A 26,378-nucleotide genomic window follows, 5' to 3' on the forward strand; every position below is an offset into this window, starting at 1 on the left:
AATAAACCACCTCACACTTACCTGGGTTGAACTCCATCTGCCACTTCTCAGCCCAGTATTGCATCCTATCAATGTCCCATTGTAACCTGTGACAGCCCTCCATATTATCCACAACACACCCAACCTTTGTGTCATCAGCAAATTTACTAACCCATCCCTCAACTTCCTCATCCAAGTCTTTTATAAAAATCACACAGAGTAAGGATCCCAGAACAGATCCCTGAGGCACACCACTAGTCACCGGCTTCTATGCAGAATACAACCCCTCTACAACCACTCTTTGCCTTCTGTGGGCAAGCCAGTTCTGGATTCACAAAGCAATGTCTTCTTGGAACCCATGCCTCCTTACTTTCTCAATAAGCCTTGCATGGGGTACCTTATCAAATGCCTTGCTAAAATCCAGTTACACTTCATCTACGGCTCTACCTTCATCAGTGTGCTTAGTCTCGCCCTCAAAACGTTCAATCAGGCTCATAATGCATGACGTGCCTTTGACAGAGCCATGCTGACTATCCCTAATCATATTATGCCTCTCCAAATGTTCATATATCCTGCCCCTCAGGATCTTCTCCATCAACTTACCAACCACTGAAGTAAGACTTACTTGCCTATAGTGTATATGAACTGAGAAAAGCAGCATGGAAGCCCAACAAATGAAGGAACAGCATAATGTGTTGTATGTGGAAGCAGTTCGGGTAGTAAACAATGAGGAAGAGGTAAAGAGGGAAATGATTCAAATGCAAATGAAAGACAAAGTCAGTCAAATAACTCAACATTAGTAATTAATACAGATAATGAGTTTCATTCATGGCAAATGTTATTAATTGTTCTAAGCTGCAAAAATGAAATTGGAAAAGATTAAAATGATAGTGAAGACAGCGGTGAGGTTTTTGAATACGAGAGAGTTATCATGGGAGCAAGTGCAGGGAGAACTGAGTCAGAATGATCCATGAGGTTTATTTACAAGGTAACTAATACTCATCCTGTTAATTCTTCAATGGAAGTTAAATAGCCACTGGACAGGAATTTAGGAGTTACATCAGGATTTTGCTGAGAAATTGGATGTAATAATGGCTGAACCCAGCCCTGTCATAAGGGGGGCATTGAGACTGGACCCAAATGCAGGACACAGACACTGAAGTACAAGGAACAGGACGGGACAAAACTAAAGGATAGGACAGGTCACTGACTAGGTTAGGGAAGCAGGACCAGGATGAGGGACTGGGAACAAGGAGCCTGGGGTGGACTCTGATCCCGAGACTGGACATGGACCCAGAACCTGGGTCTTGACTTGGGCTCGGACCCCAAACCAGGAGAAGATGTGATGAGGCCTGGGTTCTAGGAACTTGAGACTTGAAAAACTCGATGCTGGGGTCTTGAGGCTTGGGTTCTTGGAGCTTGAGGCTTGGGTTCTTGGAGCTCGAGGCTTGAGGCTTGGGTTCTTGGAGCTCGAGGCTTGAGGCTTGGGTTCTCGGAGCTCGAGGCTTGAGGCTTGGGTTCTCGGAGCTCGAGGCTTGAGGCTTGGGTTCTCGGAGCTTGAGGCTTGGGTTCTCGGAGCTCGAGGCTTGAGGCTTGGGTTCTCGGAGCTCGAGGCTTGAGGCTTGGGTTCTCGGAGCTTGCTCCTGGGCAGGATGCGGGACTCTACCCAACAGAGGCAAGGAACAAGAAGGGACAGAACCAGCCACAGGGTAACCGCAAATGGCGCCTGGCTTAACCGATGGAGGCGAGGGACAGGAAGGGACAGAACCAACCACAGGGTAATGGCAATCAGCATGGCTTATCCGACGGAGGCAAGGGACAGGAAGGGAGCTCGGTCTGGGGTGGCTCCAAGACTAGAGATGGCCGGTAACCTCAGCGGGCTACGGAACAGCCAAATCCATAACTCACTGAATGTACTAGCCTTCCACCAGTGGGTTGCTCCAAGGGGAGACTGATGAGACAACCCCCCAACCACACTCAATCCCAGGGCCACTTACATTCCCAGTCCCCAAGATGAGCATCAGGTGCTTATGTTTAAGTCCAATCGAAACAAGGGGCAGCCGGAGGATCCGGAGTCCGCAGACCGGACCGTGAACTGGAATGCAGACTTCAGACCAGACCGTGACAAACCCTTGTGTTCATCATTATGTGTTGTGTTGTATGATGTGGGTGATCATGATATCATAACCGTGATTGTCCTTGACAAATTTCTCTACAGAAGTGGTTTGTCTGGGCAGTGTTTTCACAAGACGGGTTATCTCAGCCACTATTAATACTCAGAGATTGTCCGTCTAGCATGAGTGGACGCATAACCAGGACTTGTGAGATGCACCAGCTGCTCATGTGACCATCCACCACCTGCTCCCATGGCTTCATGTGATCCTGATCATGAGCTACCCAGGTGCTACACTTTGCTGAAGGGTGACTTGCAGGCTCGCAGAGGGAAGGATTGTCTTACACCTCCTTTAGTAGAGACATATCTCCACTCCGCCACTCAACTCTAGGTTTGTAAATAATGGGTCTAATAGTGTAAGAAAGGATGGAGTTAATGGATGGTGAGGGGGTTGTTGGCAAACCTTTTGTTAAAAAGGCTTTACGATATAGAGAACTAAAGAAAGAAGAACCAGAGTACATGGTAAATGAGATATGGACAAATGAAGGTATGATTAAAATCAGTTATATCTATATTCCTTGCAAAATATTAGAAATAGGATTACTGGAGCTAATTAGTACCCAGGGAAATACAGTATTGTGTGGGGATTTCAATGCACACAGCTCATTGTGGGGGGGGGGGGGGGGTGTGTGATGACATTAATGGAGCAGTGAGAGAAGAACGTATGGAAAAGGAAAATTTGGAATGTAGAAATGATGGAAGTGGGACAAGAGTGAACTTGAATGCAGATTCTGAAGCAGCAATTGATTTAACATTAGTTCCAGCACCTTTAGCAGGAAGGTGTTGATGGGAGGTTGTGAAAGAAACTACAATAATCAGTGACCATCACCGTGTATTATGTCAAATAGGAATAAACAATTTGATGGGTTGACGTTACATCACCAAGATAGGACTGCTGAGACTTTCCAAGGCAGAAAAGGTGGAATATGCTTTATGATGAAATCCTTTGGTGTGCAAATGTGGTGATGCTGTTTTGGTCCCGCTCACCAGACCTGGAATATCTCGCGATCAAGTCACATCCATTTTATCTGCCGTGGAAGATTTTACCGACCATCTTGGTAGTGGTGTACATTCAGGACAGTGTAAAACAGACTCTGGGCGAACTGAGTGATTATAATCAACAGGCATGCAACAGCACATCCCAATGCCTTCCCTGTCATTTTGGAGGATTTTAACCAGGCCAGCCTGAAAAAGTCTTTAAATAATTATTACCAACAAATCACGTAGTACCAGAGTTTGGAAGATGATGAAAAGAATGAATGGTGTCAACAGGAAAATTGGATCCGCAGTGTTATGTGATGGAGAAGGTTTGAACACCAAATTATATAAATTGGGAATTAGAGGACAAATGCTAAATTGGAAAAAAGATTTTAAAATCGGCAGATCTATCATGGTGTGAGGAGGGAAATTTCTGTCAAGTAACCAATTATGGAAAATTAAACCCCTCGGGGAAGTGTGGGTGGTCCCTTATTATTTACTATAATGATAAATGATATATTTCCTAATATAAATAGTATTGGAATAACCTTGTGTGTGGATGATAGAGCTATGTGGAAAAGGCTTGGGAATGTGGAATTTATAACATGGAAACTTCAAGAGGCAAAAGTTTAGGTGAAAGTCTGGGCATGAAAATGGGAATTCAGATTTTCAGTAGAGAAATTCAAATTAATGCTTTTTACTAGGAAGAAAGAAAAACACTGACAAACTGAAACTTTGTGGAATAGCATTAGACAATGTGGAAACCTTTTAAAGTTTTAGTCATTTGGTTTGATAATAGATTCACATGGTCATCACATATTAAAGAAATAAAAGTAAGAAAGTGCTGAATGTTTTGAGGTGTGTGATAAGAAAGGAATGGGGAGCTGACGGGAAGTCCTTGAAAGCAATATATATAGGATTAATAAGATCAATACTGGACTATGGAAGTATGGTGTATGGATCAGCATCACACTGTGTGCTCAATAAACTGGATATAATTCAAAGTCAAGCATTAAGGTTAATCAGTGGGGCAATAAGGACAACACCCAGTGGTGGCAATGTGGGTAGAGTTGGGAGAGACACCTCTGGAACTGAGAAGAACACAGCTTGTGTTAACATATTGTGTAAACCTACAAGGGTTTGGAGAAAATCATCCAACAAAATAGTTTTTAGATCCAAGCTGTGAAAAGGAAAGAAATAAATTCAGAAGTTTTACATGGACTATTGAAGGAAAAGCAGGAAGGACAGGAATTAGTAATAAGGTAGCGAGTGATACAATGCCTTTTCCTGGGCTGTCTCCATGACTCTGTGAAACACCGAAGGTGGATCTCAAATTATTGAAAAAGAGACAGAAAAATAAAGAAGTGATTTTAAATGCAGATATTGCTGAATATTATGTAAATAATCATTATTATGGATATTTGCAAATGTACACAGATGCTTTAAAAACAGTAATAGTAGATTAGGGGTAGGGTTAGTAGTGCCTGATTTGAACATGAAAAAGCAGGTGAGGATAAATGATGATTTGTCTGTGTATACAGGTGAAATGACAGCTGGACTATTCCCTTTGTAGTGGGTGGAGGAAGTGAGGCTGCTGAGAGTTGTAATATCGTCTAATGAGAAGTCTAAGAGACTTGCATTCGGTGGCAAGACCAGACATTGTATGTGGGATAATACAAAATTTATTTCAACTTAAAAATAATATCCAGAAAGAACTGGAATGGTTGAGGAGAGGAATGCGGAAAGAAGAGGAGGTGTTAATATCAAAATTGAGGTTTGGGCACACAGGGTTAAAGTACATTGTTTTTGATGAAGAAACACAATAATGGGAGGTGTCAATATTCTAACCATCAAGACGTAATCAAGAGAGGGGATGGTTGATTTTAAATTTATCACAGAATAAAATACAATTGAACATTAACAGCATTTTGCAGAAAAGATCACAGGACTATTGCTTTAAATATATAGTGCAGTTTCTTCAAGAACTTTTTTAAAATAAAATTTGATACAAACATAAATATGGGTTCAAATACTGTATAAATATGTGTCTAGATATGTTGAACCACACTCCAATTCAGAAGGTAGCGGTAATGCACCTTTAACCTTGGAAACCTGTTGACTATTGAAAGGCCCATAAGGAGTGGATGTGGAGAGGATCTTTGTGGAGTGTAGGGATGTAAACCAACAAAGGCCATTCCCACCTGGACTGTTAGCCAAAGGAAAATGGTGAAAGGAAACACCAGAGTAAAAGTCAACCAGACTTCCCACTTACCTGCTTCTAATCCTGCCGCCATTGGTTAAAAGGCCTGGCGGTTCTCCTCCCATGCATCTCTTATCTGGTCAAAGAAATATGCATGTCTTTTGGTGGGAGGTCTGCATGTCCACACCCTCCCTTTTTATCTCCATTGGTGTTCGCGCGGAGCCATTGTCAGTCTTGCCCTAACATTGGTCACGCTTTTTAAGTCATGATTGAATAGCAAGAAAATTTTTCAGAAAGGTCCATTAAAGTGTATGTTTCAGCAAAGCTGTAAAATTGTGAAGAGGTGAGGGAAGGAGTGGAGCACGTCCCCATCTGCCTGTCAACCCGCTCACCTGGAGGTGATAGCTCTCTCCATGTGAGCGGGTTGACAGGCAGATGGGGAATGGAATAGTGGGAACAGCGCTGGAAAGTTGTAGGTGAGGGTGGAAGTGACAAAAGGCTGAAGATAATGGAATGTGATGGAAAAGGAAGGTGGAGCATGAAACTAATGGGAGAGAGGTGCGGAGGGCAGAGGGGTGAAGTAGGGGATGGGAACCAGTGGGAGGAGTGTGTGGGTTGTATCACGGACTGGTATGGAAACCCTTTGAATGGAAAAGCCCAGAAAAAAAGTCGTGGATACAGTCCAGTCCATCACAGCTAAAACCCTTGTTGTGACTGTGAACAAAATCACCAGAGAGACACCGTAGCTGGTGGATATAGAAGTCTTTTTTCAGAAAAACAAGCAAGACAAATCATACTCCAGACACTCATGGAAGGAGAGACCTGCCTGACCCTTTATTACATGACATTTTTATATGCTAAAGATCAAATGTAACAGCAGGACAATTCTGTAGTTAAAATGCATCCAGAATGCTCCCTTTGAATTACATATAATTTTCAAATACCTCCATCTTCACGTCCACACTCCAGACACCCAAAATGAATGTTAATCCCCACTGACTCTGGGCCACATTCATGCATATACAGGTATCTGAGGTTGAATTTTGAGTTACTTTGTTTGCAATCAACCCCATTCTGCAGCTCCAAGAACACCATTGTTCTGGGTGCATTTTAAACTCAATCTACATTCCATGTTCTGGTATGAAGACTGGTTGCTGTTGAAATTAGTATTTGCTATTTACCATAACTCCAGAATACACCCTAACGTCTCTCCACACTATTGAACACATCTACAAGGAGTGCTGTTGCAGGAAAGCAGCATCTATCATCGAGCACATCCACCATCCAGGGCATGATCTCTTCTCACTGCTGCCATCAGGAAGAAGGTACAGCAAGCCTTGTGTCCCAGACCACCAGGTTCAGGAACAGTTATTACCACTCAACCATCATGCTCGTGAACCAGAGTGGATAACTTCACTCACCCCAACAATGAACTGATTACTAAGATGCAGGAGCAGAATTAGGCCATTTGGCCTGTCGAGTCTGCTCCACAACCTATGGACTCTCTGTCAAGGATTCGACAACTGACTAACAACATTATTTATTCCTTCATGCATTTCTTATTCTTTTGATTTCTTTTTCATATTTGCGCACTTTCTTGTCTTTGGCACATTGTTTCTTTGTCCATCTTTGTTGTGCATAGTTTTTTATTGATTCTGTTGTCTTTCTTTATATTTACTGTGAATACCTGCAAGAAAATGAATCTCAGGGTAGGATATAGTGACATCTATGTACTTTGATAATAAATTTGCTTTGAACTTTGGGTGATCTTCCAGTGTGGAGGTGGAGGAGGACAAAGAGACGGTGTTGGACGCCAGGTAGATCAGAGGTGGTAGGAAAGGCCGAGAGGGGCAGCAGTTACTGGATGCTGAAGAATTCAGTTTTAATGCCTTTGAGGGGTAGGCTCCCCTAGAGGATAACAACAGCCCAGTACCCTACCATTTACTGCAAAAGTCTTTGCCTGGTTTGACATCTCAAACTGGAACTCATCCTGCAGAGTCACATTGATGTAGGACTCTTGGCCCACTGGTCGAGCTGGAACAAGTTTCACATCAAAATTGCCCATTTGCCAGTGCACACCACACAACCCTCTAAAACGTGTATGCCAACCCTTTTATGCCATGGACCAACATGATTTAGTGAAGGGTCCATGGTTGGGAACCCCTGTTCTAAATTATTCCTATCCATATACCCGTTGAAGTTTTTTTTTAAATATGTTGTTCTTGTATCTGCCTCACTCACTTCATCCGGCAGCTGATTCCATGTGCAGACCATCTTCTGAGTGAAAAAGTTGTTCCTTGTGTTCCTATTAAATATTTCAACTCTGTCCTGAAAACTGTGTCCTCTGGTAGTTGATGGGTGGGAGTGACCAAAATGATAATGAATCTTAAAGGAGAGGATGGAAAGCTTCAATAGTGCTTTATAAGGTCTTAGCATTATCACCTTGCTTTAATATTCTGATCCTCTGGAAATGAATGCTCACATTGCATTTGCCTTACTCACCACAGACACAACCTGAAAATTAACCTTTGGGAATTGTGCATAAGGACTCACAAAACCCTTTGCACTTCAGAGTTTTATCTTCTCCCTCCATTGAGAAAATTGTCAACCCCTTCATTTCTTCTACCAAAGAGCATGATCATACAATTCCCAACACTGTATTCCAATGACCACTTCTTTGCCCATTCTCCTAATCTGCATAAAATTCTCAGTAGCATCTCTACTTCCTCAAAATTATCTGCACCTCAACCTATGATTGTATCATCTGCAAAAGTTGCAATAATCCATCAATTCCTACATCCAAGTCATTGACATGTAATGTAAAAATAATTGGTCTCAAGATAGACCCCTGTAGAACACCACGAGTCTCCGGCAGCCAACCAGAAAAGGCTCCATTTATTCCCACTCTTTGCCTCCTGCCAATCAGTTACTGCTTGAAACATGCTCAAATCTTTCCTGTAATACCATGGGCTCATACTTCTTAAGCAGTGTCATATGTGGTATTCTGAAAATCCAAAAACACACATCAACTGATTCTCTATTGTCTATCCTGTTTGATATTTCTTCAAAGAATTGCAGCAGATTTGTTCTGCAAGATTTTCCCTTGAGGAAACCATGCTGTATATGGTCTACTTCATCATGTAACTCCAAGTACCCTGAGAGCTCATCTGCTCAACCACTGAGGTCAAACCAATTGGCCTATAATTTCCATTTTTCTGCCTCTCTCCCTTCTCGAAGAGTGGAGTGACATATGCAATTTTCCAGTCTTCCATTCCAGAATCTCATGATTCTTGAAAGATCGTTGCGAATGCCACCACAATCTCTTCAACTACCTTTTTCTGAACCCTGGGGTGTACACTATCTGTTCCTGGTGACTTATCTACCTTCAGACGTTTCAGTCAAGAATCTTCTCTCTAGTAATGATAGCACACACTTCATGACCCCTGATGCCTGGAACTTTTACCAGACTGCTAGTTTCTCCCTCAGTGAAGACTGATGCAAAGTATTTGTTCAGTTCACCCGCCATTTCCTTACCCCATCACTACCTTGCCAGCATCTTTTTCCAGTAGTCCAGTATACCCTCTTGCCTCTCTTTTACACTTTATGTATCTGATGAACCTTTTTATGTCCTCTTTAATATTATTGGCTAGCTTATCTTTGTATTCATCTTAAACTTCTTTCTGACTTTTTTAGTTGCCTTCTGCTGATTTGTAAAACCTTTCCAATCCTCAAACTTTCCACCTATTTTTGCTCAATTATACACCCTCTCTTTGGCTTTCATTTTGGCTTTGACTTTGCTTGTTCGCCATGGTTGCATCATCTTGCCTTTAGAATACTTCTTCCTCTTTGGGATGTATACATCCTGTGCCATCTGAATTGCTTCCAGAAATTCCCACCATTGCTGCTCTGCCATTATCCCTACTAGTGTTCTTTTCCAATCAACTCCTCTGTCATGCCACTGTAATTTACTTTACTCCACTGTAATAATGATATATCTCACTTTACCTTCTTCTCAAATTTCATGTTGAATTTGATCATATTATGATCATTTTCCCCAAAAAGTTCTTTTATCTTCAACTCTCTGATCAATTCCAGCTCATTGCACAACAGACAATTGAGAACTGCCCACCTGCCTGCAATGATATTGGACCTCCTCAGTTCAGGTGTAACCTGTCCCTTTTTTAGAAGTCGTACCTACACCAGAAGAGATTCCAGTGACACATACATCTGAACCCCTGCCCCCGCATCAGTTCAGGACTTTCTCACTTTGTTTACCCTTGTCATTGATGCCAATATGTACCAAGACTGTGGCTGGAGTCCTTGATGATGATGGTTTGGACTCAGATGCTGGGGTACGTGAAGCAAAGTTCGAGACATGGTATCAAACTAGATTTGAGCACAAAGCAAATGCTAGATGATATCACAAGTAGGGTTATGATTGAGCACCAAACCACCCCCATGATTTAGCCTATTGAACAAGAGTGTTGATTTCTGCAATGAATTGGTTCTCCCACCCTGGCTTGTGGTAAAATGGTGGTAGGCTGCTCCTCTTGACTCCAGTTGTTTGGTCAGGATGAATTCAAAGTGGTTAAAGAACAAAAGCCACCTACCATGCCTCGAATTCAACCTCTTGTCCTCCTGAATATAAGCCAGCTTCTTCTGGTCAGTCCAATTGATAAAAGGGTTCACGGTCCCCTTGAGTCAGTGACACCATTCCTCCAAAGCTGTCTTAAATGCAAGGAGCTCCTGATTCACGTTGTCATGTTTCCTCTCTGCTGGAGATTGCCGCCCGGAGAAGAATGCAGTCGGTGCAGTTTACCTTCCAAAGGTGATCATTAAGACAAGATGGCACCCTCTCTAATATCTGAGGCGTTCACCTCCATGATGACAGCAAAGTCCAAGTTAGGAGAAACCAAGATGGAAGCGCTTGCGAGCCACTATTTGAGCTCAACAAAAACAACCTCTGCTTCAGTAGTCCTGACTTAAGGGTCTGTGGAATTCTTAATCAGAGTCGTCTTTGGAGCTGCCACTGAGCTGAAGTTCCTGATGAGCTTCCAGTAGAAGTTTGCAAACCCCAGGAATCTTTGGACATGTTTGATGCTAGATGGTGGTTGCCAGTCTCTGACAGCCTGGTTCTTGGTAGGGTCCATCTTGAGATTGCCATTGAAGATGATGAGCTCCAAAAATGAAACAGTCATCACATGGAACTCGGATTCTCCAACTTGAAGACTCTTTAACATCCCTGCCATGAACGAAATTCTTCTCTATGGACTTTGTGAAGATAATGATATCATCCGAGTAGATAATGGCATACTTATGTAGATTATTTCGGAGGATGTCGTTTATAAAGGCCTGGAAAATGGCTGGAGCATTCACAAGGCTGAAGGGCATAATCAGATTCTCATAAAGCCCCATCAGTGTATTGAATGCAGTCTTCCTCTCATCGCATCACTCATATGGACCAGATTGTATGCGCTCTGTAGGTCTAGTTTTGAGAATACGCTCGCTCCTTGGAGCATCTCGAAGGCTATATTAATGAGCGGTAGGGCTTAGCGAATTTTGGCCATTTGGCAGTTTAATCCCGTATAATCAATGTGTAGCCGCAGGGTCCCATCCTTCTTCTGTATGAAGAAGAAAATTGAGACGGGTTGAGGTGAAGGGCCGAATGATTAGACCAAGGATTATTTGGCGGCAGGAGTAATTCGGCAGATATTCAGGAAAACACAGAGCCTCATTGGAAGAGTTTCTCAGAACATCCCAGAGCCAGATATTGATGGAATGTTTCATAGTGAGTGTCTCAATCCCATAGTTCAACAGATTATCCTAATTCTCCACACTCCATATCCCATAAAGCTGTGGGGACAGGAGCTTCTCTGTTGCACACACAATCTCCCTTCAAGGTCTCAGCTGAAAGTCAGCACCTCTGTCACTCTGTACTACAGTGAACAGGCTGAATTCTTGATCTCAGGTCACTGAAAAGGGAATTAACAGCATCTGTGCCCTGAAACAGAACTCAATCTGGGGACCAAACCTTTTGGTCTTCTCAGTTTTTAGCTGAAGGAAACTTTGTGCATCCTGTAGCATCCCCCATCAGAGAGTGTGGAGGTGTTGGTACAAGTACAGATGACACTGAACTGGGTATCGACCACGTAAATGTTTGAATGTGACATCAGCAAGAGGACATTTTGAGAAAATATTCCAATGCAGGAAAATACACCAGACACTGGGGTAAAACACACCAGGAGTAGAAAACATAAACGGGTACCAGATGAATGCAAACCTAGAATAGAATACAACAGCCTATTTCCGGGTGAAAATAACTCTCTGTAAAGCCTTGCTGCCACCATCTGAGGATGCAGATGAGGATTTGGACTCTTAATTTGCCCTGTTTCCATGAATGAGCTTTGTGAACCGAGAGAGTGGACTCTGAGGTCTGCCGAGTGAGTGAGATGGAGACTCCATTTCCAAACATCGCAGCCACACGGGGATCTCTTGACTGAGCGTGTGGCGTGTATCTGCTGAACCTGAAATATAGACAGGAGAGTATGATATTGTGTGTGACAGGTGCAGCACAGACCTTAACCTGTGAGGACAGGTGAACTAAATAACACATGGTCAGTACTCATTCCAGGAGATGGAACCCCATGAAGTGGTGTCTCTCACTATTCTCTGAGGTCACTCCAGAACAAGAATCTGAATATCAATTCAGAGCTTCAGGGTGGTCCATAGTTTGCCTAATGTTTTAGGTCCTGAGTAAAACCATAAGATAAGATATAGGGGCAGAATTAGGCCATTGGGCCCATTGAGTCTGCTCCAGGATTTCATCATGGCTGATCCAATATCTCTCTCAGCTCCGATCATGTGCCTTTTCCCAGTGTCCCTTCATGCCCTGACTAATCAAAAATCTATCAAAGTCTTCCTTAAATATACCCAATGACTTGGGCACCATAGCTGCCTGTGGCAACAAAATACACAGATTCTCCACTCTCTGACTAAAGAAATCCCCCCTCATTTCTGTTCTAAGTGGGCGATCTTCTATTCTGAGGCTGTGTGCTCTGGTCTTAGACTCCCCCACCAGAGGAAACATAGGAGACATCCTCTCCACATCCACTCTATCGATGCCTTTCATCACTCGGTAGGTTTTAATGAGATCTCTCCCTCATTCTGAATTCCAGTGAATGCAGGCCCACAGCCACTGAACACTTCTCATATGATAAGCCTTTCAATCGCGTAAACGTTTTTGTCAACCTCCTTTGAAATTCTTCAATATCAGCATATCCTTTCTTAGATAAGGTGCCGAAAACTGCTCACCATACTCCAAATGAGGCCGTACCAGTGCCTTGTAAATCCCCAACATTACACCCTAGGTTTTATATTTTTGTGTCGGTCTTTACGGTGGAGTACACATCGAACATGCCAAAGAAAGATGTTATGGTGAGATGGGAGGTAAGGCTGAGGGAACTTGTGGGCCTGAAGATAGATAAGCCCCTGGTCCTGATGGAATGCATCCCAGGGTACTGAAAATATGGCAGAAGTTATAGTAGAAGCTTTGCTGATGACTTACCAAAATTCTCTGGACTCTGAGCGGATCCCAGCGGATTGGAAGATGGCAAATGTCACGCCACACTTCAGAAAAAGATGTAGGCAAAGGGCAGGTAACTATAGGCCAATTAGTTTAATATCTGTATTTGGGAAAATGCTTAAAGCTATCATTAAAGTAGAAATAGCGAGGTATCTGGAAAGAAATGGATTCATCAGGCAGACACAGCATGGATTCAGCAAAAGGCAGGTCCTGTTTGACAAACTTAATGGAGCTCTTTTAGGATATAATGAGTGCAGTGGATAGAGTGGAACAGATGAACGTTATTACTTGGATTTCCAGTAGGCATTGGATAATGTGCCACATAAAAGTGTTATCCATTAGATAAGGATGCATAGAGTTAGGGGTGATGTATTAGCATGGACAGAGGATTGGTTAACTAACAGAAAGCAGAGAGTTAGGATACATGGCTGTTACTCTGGTTGGCAGTCAGTGGGGAGAGGTGTGCCACATGGGTCGGTGTTGGGCCTGTAACTGTTCATAACATACATTAACGATCTAGAAGAGGGGAACAAGTGTAGTGTATCTAAGTTTGCTGATGATACTAAATTGAGTGGAAAAATAAATTGTACAGAAGATACAGAGAGCCTGCAGAGAGATATAGATAGGTTCATTGAGTGGGCAAAGGACTAGCAGATGGAATTCAATGTTGGTAAATACACTGTGAGCTCATTCACTGTGCAGTGGGACTTGGGAGTGCTTGTGCATGAATCACAAAAGATTAGTTTGCAGGTGCAGCAGGCTATCAAGAAGGCAAATGGAATGTTGGGCTTCATTGCTAGAGGGATTGAATTTAAGAGCAGGGAGGTTATGCTGCAACTGTACAGGGTCCTGGTGAGACCACATCTGGAGTGTAGTTATGCTATCCTTACTTGAAGGAGGATATACTGGCTTTGGAGGTGGTGCAGTGAAGGTTCACCAGGTTGATTCCAGAGATAACGGGGTTAGACCATGAAGAGAGATTGAGTCGCCAGAGACTGTACTCACTGGAATTCAGAAGAATGAGAGGAGATTTTGTAGAAACATATAAAATTATGAAAGGGATTGATAAGATAGAGGCAGGAAAGTTGTTTCCACTGGTAGGTGAGACTAGAACAAAGTGATATGGCCTTAAGATTTGGGGAAGTAGATATAAGACGGAGATGAGGAGGAACTGCTTTTCCCAGTGAGTGTTGAATCTGTGGAATTCTCTGCCCAATGAAGCAGTGGAGGCTCCCTCAGTAAATATATTTAAAGCAAGTTTGAATAGATTTTTTTGATTGAATTTTTTGAGGATGTGTCTAAACGCATTAATGAAGATAGAGCAGTAGATGTCGTATATATGGATTTCAGCAAGGCATTTGATAACATACCCCATGCAAGGCTTATTGAGAAAGTAAGGAGGCTTTGGATCCAATGGGACATTGCTTTGTGGATCCAGAACTGGCTTGCCCACAGAAGACAAAGCGTGCTTGTACGTGGATCATATTCTGCATGGAGGTCGGTCACCAGTGGAGTGCCTCAGGGAACTGTTCTGGGACCACTACTCTTTGTGATTTTTATAAATGACCTGGATGAGGAAGTGGAGGGATGGGTTAGTAAATTTGCTGATGACACAAAGGTTGGGGGTGTTGTGGATAGTTTGGAGGGCTGTCGGAGGTTACAGTGGGACATTGATAGGATGCAAACCTGGGCTGAGAAGTGGCAGATGGAGTTCAACCCAGATAAGTGTGAAGTGGTTTACTTTGGGAGGTCAAATATAATGGAAGGATATAGTATTAATGGTAAGACTCTTGGCAGTGTGGAGGATCAGAGGGATCTAGGGGTCCGAGTCCAATGGACACTCAAAGCTGCTGCACAGTTTAACTCTGTTGTTAAGAAGCCATACAGTGCATTGGCCTTCATCAATCATGGGATTGAATTTAGGATCCGAGAGGTAATGTTGCAGCTATATGGGGCCCTGGTCAGACTCCACTTGGAGTACTGTACTCAGTTCTGGTTGCCTCACTACAGGAAGAATGGGGAAACCATAGAAAGGCTGCAGAGGAGATTTACAAGGATGTTACCTGGATTAGGGAGCATGCCTTATGAGAATAGGTTGAGTGAACCCGGCCTTTCTTCTTTGGAGTGACAGAGGATGAGAAGTGACCTGATAGAGGTGTATAAAATGATGAGAGGCATTGATCATGTGGATAGTCAGAGGCTTTTTCCCAAAACTGAAATGGCTAGCACAAGAGGGCATGGTTTTAAGGTGCTTGGAAGTAACAGAGGAAAGGTCAGGGGTAATTTTTTTCGCAGAGAGTGGTGAGTGCATGGAATGGGCTGCTGGTGGCGGTGGTGGAGGCAGATACGATAGGGTCTTTTAAGAGACTCCTGCATATGTACATGGAGCTTAGAAAAATAGTGGGCTATGGGTAACCCTGGGTAATTTCTAAGGTCAGTACATGACCAGCACAGCTTTTTGGGCTGAAGAGACTATATTGTGCTATAGGTTTTCTATGTTTCTCTGTTTCTATTTGTGCATAGATGGGATATTAAGGGTTCTGAGGAAAAGACAGGTAGGTGGAGATGGGTCCATGGACAGATCAGCCATGATCTTATTGAATTGTGGAGCAGGCTCGACAGGCCTGATGGCCTACTCCTGATTCTTATGTTCTTGTGTCCTCTCGAGATGAAGGCAAACTTTGCATTTGCCTTCCTCACCTCCAGTTCAACCTGCAAATTTACATTAATGGAACCCTGCAGAAGGACTCCCAAGTTCCTTTGCATCTCAGATTTTTGAATTGTCTTTCCATTTAGAAAATAGTCCACACTTATTTCTTCTATCAAAGTTATTACCATACAATTCTCAACACTTTGTTCTATCTGCCACTTTGCCTATTCTCCAAATCTGTCTTAAGTTTTTCTGTAGCCTCTCTGATTCCTCAACTCTACCAGCCCCTCCATCAATTTTTGTATCATCCGCAAAGTTGGACAAAAAAGCCATCAATTCTGTTATTGAAATCATTGACATTTTTCATGAAAATTAATGGTTGCAACACAGACCTTACTGGAACATCACTATTCACCGGCAACCAACCAGTAAAAGCTCCCTTTGTTCCATCTCTTTGCCTCCTGCCAATCACCCAATGTTCTATCCATGCTTTTAGCTTTTGCTGTCATAACCATGGGCTCTTAGGTAACACACAAAAAATACTGGAGGAGCTCAGTGGGCCAGGCAGTATCTATGGAAAAGAGTAAACAGTCAACTTTTCAGGCCGAGACCCGTCATCAGACTGATGAAGTGTCTTGGTCCCAAACATTGTTTTCTTTACTCTTTTTCATAGATGCTGCCTGGCATCATCTGCCTTTAGATTACTTACTCTTTGGGATGCATCTGTCTTGTGCCTTCCAATTTGTTCCCAAAAACTCCAGTCATTGCTGCTCTATCATCAGCCCTGCGAATGTCACCTTCCAATTAATTTTGGCCAGCTCACCTCGAATGCCTCTGTAATTCCCTTTACTCCACTGTAATACATAGACATCTGACTTTAGCTTCTCCTTCTCAAATTGCAGAGTGATTTCTATCATATTATTTTTTTTTAAAATGTATTTAATATTAATCTATAATTTTTAATACATTCATAAGTACACATTGAGATCATATAAAAGGTAATAAGGCACTTAAAAAGATAATTATGTGTACTTGTAATTCCACCCTATTAGACTCAGCAATGACAGTAATTGTTAAGAAAAATAGAAATAATAGTGGATTAATAATGTATCTCTTCTGAACCATTACTTCTGGTCCAAAATATTATATGTAATCCTATGTAACTACCATTGTAGGATTTTATATCCTAACTCATTCATGTTTGCTCCTACCCCCAAACATAGTTATCCAATCCCTATGTACTTATTTACTTAATTTTTCCATATTTTTCCCCTTTCCCAAATCTTTTCCTTTACTTGTTTTAATTCCCTATTTTCAAAATAAAACAGTAAACTATCGAACCAAGGGTGCTTACATTAGCAATATTACTGTGTTGATGAGAAAAGCAGTATAAATCATTAGGAGAGTCAACCAGAGTCTGCTCGCTTTGGGGTTATAAATTCAATCCATTTATTCCAAATTTGAATAAATTTTTCTTTTTGAATTCTCAAAGAGTAGGTGATCTTTCCCATTTTAAATATTTCCAAAATAATTTCATGCCAATCTTCTAATGTAGGTGATATAGGATTTAGCCACTTTCTGGTGATTGATTTCTTACTTGCCACTAAGAGGACCTGTAGCAACTTTATGCCTTTCTTCTGATCCAAAAACAGTACATGTCCCAAATAGAGCGTCTCAAAGGTCAGAGGTATCTGGGTCTTAAATACCTGACCTAAAGTTCTATGAATACCTTTCCAATATAAACATAATTTAGGGCAATCCCAGAAGCTATGGATATGATTTGCCTCCTTGGAGCCACACCTTCTCCAACCCATCACGTTTGTGTCTTTATATTTTTCCTGATATGGGGTCTTGAAGTATCTTATAATATTTTTCCAACAATGTTCTCTCCAAATCAAAGAGTTAGTCGAAGACCACTGAAAGCTGCATATTTTCCCCCAAACCTCCTCTGAAAATACCAACCTCGCTTCTTTCTCCCACTTCTCTTTAATATACAATGTGTTTTCATTTTTAGCATGTAAGAGTACATTGTATAATCGAGAAATTCATTTACTTGGCATTGAACTGTAAGCCGAATTCAGAATCTTGAAAAATTCTAATTCTACTGTTGATAAATCTGTATATCTACAACTCTGGTTAACATAATGTTGTATTTGGAGGCACCTAAAAAAGTTATTATGCTCTAGGCCATGCTGGTCCTGTAAGGATTGGAAACTTGTAATACTCTTTTCTGTGTAAATGAGAGATAGGTTGTAAGCCCTTTCTTTATCCATAGTTCAAATCTTTTATCTACTCTGTTGGGAAGAAATTCGGTATCATATGCACACCATCTAAAAAGTTTTAACATGTTATTAATTCCACATGAATTAGCCACCTTCTGCCATACTTTTAATGTAAGATTTATCCAGCTGTTTTTAGACTTTTCCAATTGGGCTATTAATCCTTTGTCAGCTATTGAGGCCTGCAGAGGAAAACTGTCAATCAATCCAAATTCTATTTCCTTCCATCTAGCCTTATATTCCTTATTACACCAGTATAACAGAGGGGTTATCTGTGAGGTATAAAAATAATTTCTCAAGCAAGGAAGTGCCATTCCTCTTCCTTCCTTCCCTAACTTATAAGGTGTTATATTGAATGTAGGTTTCTTTCCTTGCCAGATGAAGCGGGAAATCCATTTGTCCCATTCCCTGAATTGATTATCATCCACCTCTGCAGGTAAAGTCCGGAAAAGATAGAATAACCGAGGGAGAATATTCATTTTTATAGTATTTATCCTTGAATTTAAACTTTAAAAGGGTATAAAATTCCATCTATGTATATCTGCTTTTATCTTTGAAATTAATGGCCCATAATTTACCTGTGATAACACTGAAAGATCCTTTGGCAGGCTTATTCCTAAATATTTTAATGATTTAGCTTCCCACTCAAGATCATATGTGTCCTGCAGTTTTCTGGATACTGTATAATTTAGGGACATAACCTGCGTTTTCTTTACATTTATTTTATAACCTGATACTTTCCCGAACTCATCCAACAGTGTAAATAATCCTATAAATGATTTTTCTGGTTCACTCAGATAAACTAAAATGTCATCTGCAAATAACGCCACTTTCTGTTCAATCCCTGCCACCTTAATACCTTTTACAATTTCGCTCTGTCTTATTAGTTGGGCAAGTGGTTCAATGTATAGCGCAAAAAGGAGAGGAGAAATTGGGCACCCCTGTCTAGTTCCTCTCTCTAAAATAAAGGAGTGAGAGAGGTCCCTATTTATCTTAATTCGAGCTGTGGGACTGTCATATAAAGTCTGGATTACTTTAATAAACTTTTCTTGAAAGCCAAATCTTCCTAACACTCTATATAGGAATGCCCAACTAACTGAATCAAAAGCTTTCTCAGCATCTAGCCCCACTATCATTGTCTCTGTCCCACTCTTAGTAACCTGTTCTAGTATGTGTAAAGTTCTCCTTATGTTGTCCTGAGTTTGTCTTTGTTGAATAAATCCAGTCTGGTCTCAGTGGATGAGGCCAGGTAAAAACTTCTCCAGTCTGTGTGCTAATATAGATGTAAATAGTTTGTAATCCAAATTAAGAACGCTGACTGGCTGGTAATTGCCACATTCTAGTTTATCTTTACCCTCTTTAGGAATAACTGAAATAATCACTTCTCTCCAGGAAGGTGGAATTTCTCCTCTCTGTAATATCCAATTAAAGGTGTTAAGTAGCAATGGGACTAACTGTGACTTCAGCGATTTGTACCACTCTGAGGTAAACCCATCAGAACCTGGAGACTTTCCGGTCTTTAATCTAGAGATGGCCACGTTCAGTTCTTTGGCAGTTACTGGTTCTAAAAGGCATTTGTTTTGTAAATCTGTGAGCCTGGGTAGATCTAAAGAATTCGTTAATGTGTCTATATAGGTCTCATTTGAGGCCAGGGGTTGAGAGTACATTTCTCAATAATATGTTTCAAAACTCTCTTGAATTTTCCTTATTGTGCTCTCCACCAGCTTTGTATTTGGATTCTTTATTTTGTAAATTGTATTATCTGCTTGTTGTTTACGTAATTTATATGCTAATAATCTAGCTGATTTACCTCCTACTTCATAATTCTTTTGTCTCAAGTAAAGAAAATTTCTTTGAGTTTCCAATGTATAAATATCAATTTCACTTTGCAATTTCTTAATTTCCTGTTTTAAATTAGAATTAATTTTATTGCTATCTACAACTTGAAGTTGTTTTAATTTTCCTTGAAGGTCTGCTAATTTTTGTGCATTGAATTTTTTCGTGTGAGTGGTTATGGAAATAATCTTTCCTCTCAGTACAGCTTTTAATGCATCCCATAAGATCACTGGTGATGTTTCCCCCGTGTCATTAAGGTCTAGGTATTCTTTAATTTCTCCCCTTAATCTCTCCATTACTTCTGGATTATTGAGTATATGTGTATTTAACCATAGTGTTTTCCTCATTGTCCTTTCCAGGATTAGGGACATAGAGACTGGGCTATGATCCGACAAATCAATTGTTGCAATATTACAGTCTTTTATCCTGAGTCTATCTATGTTAAATCTAAAATATAGTCTATCCTTGAATAAGCTGAATGAGGGAAAGAATAATGTGTATAATCTTAACTAGGGGGGGGGGGGGGGAGGTGTAATTCCCTCCACACATCTATAATTCCCAACTCCTCCATCAATGAATTCACTTTCCTAATCAAAGAATTATTTTGAGTGACTATTCTTGAAGAACCTATTGCAGGATTTAACCTAATATTAAAATCTGCTCCACAGATTACTACCCTTTGAGAATTGACCATTAGGTCAAAAATGTGCCTATAGAATGACCATTCACAACCTGGTGGAGCATAAACATTCAGCAATGTTATTTCTGTATATTCTATTCTTCCTGTAATTCTTACAAATTATCCATCCTTGTCTTTAGTCTCTGAAATATGTTCAGAATTAAGAGCACTTGATATTAAAGTTGCTACCACTCTCTTGTGGCTCAATTTATATGATGAATAAAATACATGCTTAAAACCCATTCTTTTTAAATTTACATGTTCAGATTGGCTCATGTGTGTTTCCTGAAGGAAAACTATTTGTGTCCTCTCTTTTTTCCAATTTAGACATAATCTTATTTTTCTTAATTGGATTCAAAACCCCATTAACATTATAGGAAATTATTTTTACCAGTGCAGTTTGCATTTTTCTCTAATAAAAAAACACTCTCCTTTTCTAACCAAACAGTAAGCAATCTCTTCTCAACAATAAACCAAAACATACAACCACACCCTAGACATTTTTGAACAAATAACATTTGAAAAATGTTCCTGACTTCCAACAATGAGGCCTGAGCACCAACCCGCCTCAGGTCAGAGGGAATACCTCTATCTTCACCCTGTGTCAGAGGGCGCCCTGCAGTGTGAATAATCATAGAGAATTCTCTCCTTTTTATGTCTCGACCATATTGTTATATTCAAGTTATTCTGTCTAGTTTATTTTCAGTTACCAACTTTCATTCTACCTTCAAGTCCGATTTACTTTTTTCAGTCATTTCTCTTAATTAATCTATATTCTCTGTATGTTCACATCTGAATATTTGCAGCTTTTCCTTCTAACTTGACACTCTGGTTCTGGTGTAGCATCCTCCCCGCGCTGGCTGCCATGACTTTTGCCGAATTCTCTCCAGTAACGACTCCGGTTGGGTGATAACTTTTAGAGGTAGTCCTTGGTCCGCCATGTCCAACGTTGCCTCTTCTACTGTAGCGCAGGTTTTTATCTCTTCGTTGTAAAAGACTCTTAACCGAGCTGGATGCAGGGTCTGGAATCTGATATTGTTTTCCTTCAGGAGTCTCCGTGTTTCCGCATATTCCTTCCGACTGGCAAGGATCTCCTGTGCGTAATCGTGGTCTAAACTGATTTTACAGTTGCTCAACATGAAACCTTTCTTTTGCCATGCACATTTAAGCAGCTCTTCCTTCATTCTGTAGATGAGGAATCTGACTACAATTGATCTGTGATGGGCGCCTGCCAAGGGCAGCAGAGCTAACGCACGGTGAGCCCTTTCTATCCGTAGGTCTTTTGCGTCCGGTATATCAAGATTCTCTCTAAGCAGCTTCTCCATGAAGGGAATCCTCAATCCGGGTTTACCTTCAGCTCCTTCGGGAACTCCGTAGATCCTCATATTTTCCCTTCTCGAGCGGCTTTCTTGGTCTGTTAGCTTCCACTGGAGCTGCTCTTGCAGCTTTAGCATTATTTCTATCACTTCCTCTGCTTTTTGCAGCCTCTCCTCAGTCGCTACAATCCTCGCTTCGGCTTCGTCTAACCTCAAATTAGTGGTTACCATTTCTCCTTTGATATCTTCCAACTGTTTGCTGTTATCTTGTCGGAACTCGCGAATCTCTCTGAGAATCAAAGTCAAATTCACCGATTCTTCCTCATTATCTCTGCCTTGGCTAGCTGTGGGGGAGCTAGGCCCGTCGTCTCCCTGCGTCTCTTTGTTTTTATCAACCTTCTGAGTGGACTTTTTACTCTTGTTCTTCGACAACATCCTTGCCCCTTTTATTAATATAGTTATTCAATTTTAAATATTTGTCTAATTTTGGCTTTGGGGCAGTTTACCTTCTTTTTTGTTGAGAGACCTCTCCCTACGCCGCCATTCCCTTGATGACCCGGAAGTCCATCCAGTTCTATCATATTATTATAACTGGCTCCTTTACCTGAAACTTTCTCATCTATTCCAGGGCATGAAAGGCCCAGAAGATGTGGAGAGGATGTTTTTGAGAGTGTAGGGATGTAAAGATGGACAGGACATTCCCACTGTAGGCTGTTTGCTGAAGAAAGTCAGAGAAGGGAAACACCAGATCAGAGTCAGGCAGACACTGAACCGAACCTCCCACCTACCTGTTTCTATCCCTGCCGCCATTGGTCAAAAGGCCTGATGGTCCTTCCGCCCATCTATCAATCGATAGAAAAACATGCAGACAGTCGGTCTCTATTGGTTGGAGGTCTGCATGTTCTCACCCTCCCTTTTATCTCCATTGGTGTACACGCAGAACCATCGTAAGGATTGCCCTATCATTGGTCTTTTTTTTTCGGTCTGGAGGGAGGGGGTGTAGGTGGTCGAAGAGCATGAAAATTTTCAGAAAGGTCCATTTGGTTCATGAAGTTAAAGGGGATGTTTCAGCAAAGCTGAAAAATTGTCAAGGTTAAACAGAGAAACGTTTGGGAACAAAAGCACTACAGGTTTACACCTGCACCTAGTGGTGATGTTTACCAGTCGTTCCCTGTTAATTTATTCTTTCCATACTGCATCTCTGAACTTCAGGGAACTTTGGGAGTGAATTTGCCGCTTGTTAGTCACATTTTCTGATGTTTTAAATAAAACGATGCTTAATAGAAGTTGCAGTCATCTTCCTCCTGATAGAATGGAGGCATCTGATATCCAAACACTAAGCTCTATATCGAGTGGAAGTGGAGGTGTGATGTTGCGTGTTGAGAACATTCATGTGGACTGAAAGACAGACGGGAAATGACCGGTGTGAAGAGGTGATGGAAGGGGTAGAGCAAGTGCTGTCAGGGGATAGGTGCCTCGAGGTGAGTGGGTTGTCAGACAGATGGGGAATGGAATGATGGGAACAGTGCTAGAAAGTGGTAGGTGAGTATGGGAGTGACAAAAGGCTGAAAATAATAGAATCTGATAGGAGAGGAAGGTGGAGCACATACTAAAGGGAGAGAGGTGCAGAGGAGAGTAGTGGGGAAGGGAACCACTGGGAGGGTGTGGATTGTATCATGGACTGTTATGGAAGCACCTTTGAATGGAAAAGCTTAGAAAAAGTCATGGTTACAGACCAGCCCATCACAGGTAAAACCCTTGTTGTGACTGTGAACAAAGTCACCAGAGAGACACAGAAGGTGACTTCAGGTTCAGTGACTTGTCTACCTTCAGACCTTTCAGTTTCGCAAGAATCTTCTCCATAGTAATGGTAGCTTCACACATTTCATGACCACTGACACCTGGCGCTCCTACCAAACTGCTGGTGTTTTCCCCAGTGAAGACTGATGAAAAATATTTATTCCGTTCATCCGTCATTACATTGTCCCCCATTTCTACGTTCCCAGCATCATTTTCAAGTGCTCTGCTATCTACTCTCTTCTCTCTTTTACACTTCACATTTCAGAAGACACTTTTGATGTCCTCTTTAATATTATTGGCAAGCTTACTTTTGTATTCCATCTTAATTTTCTTACTGACTTGTTTAGTTACCCTCTGTTGGTTTTTAAAAGCTTCCTAATCCCAATTTCAGGCTGAATTTGATCATTGTGATCACTTACTCCAAGGGATCCTTTTACCTGAAGCTGTCTAAACAATTCCAGTTCATTGTACAACACGCGGTCCAGAATAACCAATCTGCCTGCAAGGCTATTGGACCTCCTCAGGTTCAGGTGTAACTTGTCCCTTTTGTACAGGTCATACCATCGCCAGAAGAGACTCAATGATCCATATATCTAAACCTCTGCCCCTGCACCAGTTCCTCAGCCAGGTATTCACCATCCAGGTCATCCAATTCTGACCTTCATTGCCATGTGGCACAGTCAGCCATCCAGAGATTACTACCCTGGAGGTCCTGTTTCTCAGTTTCTACCTTGAATCCTAAAATCTCTCCTCAGGATAATTTCCCCTTGTCTACCTATGTCATTGGTGCCAATATGTACCAAGACTGATGATTGTGATGATAATCGTGGATGAGGGCTAGATCTAAGATATATCTTTCAGGCACCTAGCACCTTGCCTCAGGTCCGAATCCTTCCCAGCCCATGAGATATTGCAGAACACCCTGAACAGTACGAAATCTAAATACCTTTTCTTCAGCATAAAGACCTGTTCCCCTTCAATAAACCTGGGTGGTGGCAGGGCTGATGCTTCTGGGGATAAGGGGTTTATGCAGACAGGTTTTAATTTAGAGATGTGGAAGCTGGGATTGATCTTTAGGGTCTCGGGGAGATGCAAGTTATAAGCCACCGGGTTTACTTTCCTCAGGACTTCGATGGGTCCAGGGAACTTGCTCACCAACTTCCAGATTCCACCCAGAGATGCAAATCATGATTGGACATCCAAACCTGTTGCCCTGGTGTAAAGTGGGACCCTGTCTCCTTCTTTAGGTTGCCTTGGTCTTTGCCCTTTGGGTAGAGGCCAGAATAATTTTCCTTGCCCTAATCCATTTCTGCTTGCAACATTGGATGAAATCTTTGGCCACAGGGACCCCAACCTCGGCCTCCTGTTCTGAAAAGAGAGGCGGAGGATAACCAAACTGGCACTCAAACTATGACATCCCATGTGCCGAATGCTGTAAGGTGTTCTGGGTGAACTCTGCCCACATCAAATGATCACACCACTCATCAGGTTTTTCCGAGGCCAGGCAACTTAGGGTACATTCTAAATCTTTGTTGGTTCTCACTGTGTGACCTTTGACCCAGAGGAAAGGCTTGCTGTTGCCCCTTTCAGTTTACAGAATGACCACCAGAAAAGTGAGGTGTATCGTGGACCACAATCCTCGACAATGTCCACCAGGAATCTGTGGATCCTGAAGACCAGGACCAGGAAAATTTGGGCCTTCTCCACTGCAGACAGTAGCTTTTCCAAGGCAATGAACTTGTGGACTTATGAAAACCGATCAACAATTACCATGTTGACCAACTTCCCCTCAGATGGCGGGAGGCCCGTGACAAAGTCCATGGAGATGTGTGCACAACATCTTTCTGGAACAGCTAGGGGTGGAGGGGCTCTTGAGGTCAGGTACGGGTCTCCTTGTTCTGGATGCCAACCTCACTTGCCTACATGTACTGCCAAACCTCTTTCATCATTCTGGGCCACCAATACCTCCTCTTGTTAAACTTGAGGGTCCTGCCAATCCCTGGCAGTGTGGTCAATCTTGACGCATGTCCCCATTGGAGTATCTGGAACCAGACGGAACTTGGGACAAACAGCTGACCCAGAGGCCATTCTTAGAAATCCCCTCTTGTGCTTGGGCCTCATGAACAAAAGCATCGATTCCACAACAAATTGCCATATCCACCCCACTTGGGGCAAAATGGTGTTCAGCTGTTCTTCTCGTTCCGATTCATCAAACTCATGGGACACGGCATCTGGCTTCTGGTTCTTTGACCTCGGTTGATTGGTCGGGATGAATTCAAAGTGGTTAAAGAACAAAAATCACCTGGCCTGCCTGGAATTCAGCCTATTGGCCTCCTGAATCTAAGCCAAGTTCTTGTGGTCAGTCCAAATGATAAAAGGGTTCCTGGCTCCCTCGAATCAGTGACACCATCACTCCAAAACTAACTTAACTGGAAGGAGCTCCTGATTTCTGTTGTCATATCTCCACTCTGCCGGGGATAGCCGCCTAGGGAAGAATGCACACGGGTGCAGTTTACCGTTCGAAGGCGAGCATTGAGACAAGATGGCACCCACTTCAATGTCTGAGGCATCCACCTCCATGACGAAGAGTAAGTCCGGCTTAGGATAAACTAAGATGGGGCCTGTTGTGAACTGGTGTTTAAGCTCAATAAAAGCAGCCTCTGCATCAGTAATTCAGACGAAAGGGTCCATGGAATTCTTAAATAGTGACATCAGTGGAGCCACCACTGAGCTAAAGTTTGCAAACCCCAAGAATCGTTGGACTTGATTGATGCTAGGTGATGGTGGCCAATCCCTCCCTGGGTCTTGGTCGAGTCCATCTTGCGATTGCCACTGGAGATGACAAACCCCAAAAATGAAATAGTCGTCACGTGAAACTTGGACTTCTCCAACTTGACATAAAGTTC

This window comes from Hemitrygon akajei, chromosome 25, assembly GCF_048418815.1.
Source record: "Hemitrygon akajei chromosome 25, sHemAka1.3, whole genome shotgun sequence".
In the NCBI taxonomy this organism is placed as follows: domain Eukaryota; kingdom Metazoa; phylum Chordata; class Chondrichthyes; order Myliobatiformes; family Dasyatidae; genus Hemitrygon; species Hemitrygon akajei.